The sequence below is a fragment of the Otolemur garnettii genome, unplaced genomic scaffold (assembly GCF_000181295.1).
Source record: "Otolemur garnettii isolate 467f Iridium unplaced genomic scaffold, OtoGar3 scaffold00096, whole genome shotgun sequence".
NCBI lineage: Eukaryota > Metazoa > Chordata > Mammalia > Primates > Galagidae > Otolemur > Otolemur garnettii.
This window is the reverse complement of record NW_003852491.1, coordinates 7,811,364-7,813,203: the sequence shown is the minus strand read 5'-3', so window position 1 is coordinate 7,813,203 and position 1,840 is coordinate 7,811,364. Positions and strand designations below refer to the sequence as shown.

The 1,840-nt window shown below is 42.6% G+C and overlaps 1 pseudogene; it reads left to right on the top strand.

Annotated features, from left to right (window-relative positions):
• Positions 1–224: 224 nt before the first annotated feature.
• On the top strand, positions 225–556 carry LOC105887567 (annotated as a pseudogene).
• The last annotated feature ends 1,284 nt before the right edge of the window (positions 557–1,840 follow it).

Below are 1,840 nucleotides of genomic sequence, written 5' to 3'. Positions count from 1 at the left end.
AAAAAAAAAAAAAATTCTAACTGGGTGTGGTGGCTCCAGCCTATAGTTTCAGCATCTTGGTTGCCTGATAGGAAGGAAGGAAGATAGCTTGAGCCCTGGTGTTTGAGTTTGCAACTATGATCATGACACTGCACTGTCTAGCCTGGATGACTAAATAAGACCCCGTCTCTAAAAAGTGTCCTTGTAAGGCCTTCCAGGACGAAAATGCACGGGTGCAGGTCAAGTCCAGGGACTCTTTCCACATGCTGCTCAAGAAATGTCTTCACTTTCAGAATATGCCTTGTGCATGTCTTGTCAGAGTGCCTGGCTATTTGGTAAAGTTGTTAGGCCCACTGATTCCAAGTTCATGAAAGTGGTGAAACTGTTTGGTGACCTGCCTTTGGCCAAGAGGAAGGAGACTTACAACGGGTAGCCAAATCATAACACTTATTTTGCACTCATGGGAATACTCCGACTTCTTGGCCTTTACAGAGATGAGCAAAGGCATCTCAAGCAGCTTTGTGGAAAGTGGAAACCAAGGAAAGGAGAAAGGAAAAGAGCAGCAAAAAAGAAATAGTGTTGGCCCATTGAGAAAGAAAATTTCTTCCTCAGTAACAGGAAGAAGAAAGTGTATTCATCATCTTTCTACATAATGGAGGAATGCAGTCTTCCTGAGTGAAGGTTATTTGGAGGAACACATCCTCTGCATGTCGAAATCTAATCCAGTTAAATTATGACTGGCTTTTTGAACATATTCTAACTACAAAATTATTTTCTCCCTGGCCTTGTAATCTGATGTTTACCTAATTCTCTAAAGAAATTAATACATGAAAAAAAAAAGTCTGTGGGGCAGCACCTGTGGCTCAAAAGGGTAGGACACCGGCCCCATATGCCGGAGGTGGTGGGTTGAAACCCAGTCCCAGACAAAAAAATAAAATGGTTAATTAAAAAAAAAAATCTGTGTATATACTACATATATCAAGGTGAAGAGTAAGCGTATCATGTTTATTATGTATTAAAGGCTCCACACCTGTAGCTCAAGCAGCTAGGGCACCAGCTACATAGAATGGAACTGGCAGGTTCGAATCCAACCTGGGTCTGCCAAACAACAATGACAACTACAACCAAAAAATAGCCGGGTGTTGTGGTGGACACCTGTAGTCTCAGCTACTTGGGAGGCTGAGGCGAGAGAATTGCTTAAGCCCAAGAGTTTGAGGTTGCTGTGACCGCACTCTATCCAGGGTGACAGCTTGAGACTCTGTCTCAAAAAAGAAAAAAAAAAGTGTTTTTTTTTTTTCCTTTGTGTGTGTGTGTGTTTGCTACATATCCTCATAAAGACATTCTGGAAAGTTATAAACTAATAAATAAAGTTATAAACTAATAAAAGTGGTTCCCTAGGGGTATTTCATGGGAGCAAGATACTTAGTACAGTTGTTAGACTAAGAATTTCACTGTACGTCTTTTATACTATTTAGATCAGGCGTCCTCAAACTATGACCCGTGGGCCAAATGCAGTCCACCTAGGACATTTATCCGGCCCACCAGGTGTTTTTGCCACCACTGCCTGTCCTGCTTAGCAGCTGACTTGTCCCGGGGCCCACAATCCGGCCCTCCAACGGTCTGAGGGACAGTGAACTGGCTCCCTGTTTAAAAAGTTTGAGGACCCCTGATTTAGATTTTTATATCATGTTATAGTTGGGTTCAAAAACAAAAAAGAGAAAGATTTGTGTACTATGTGAAAGTCCAACCTATTCAAAAAATAGTATCAGGCCAGGTGCGGTGGCGCACACCTGTAATCCTAGCACTCTGGGAGGCTGAAGCTGGTGGATTGCTTGAGCTCAGGAGTTTGAGACCAGCCTGA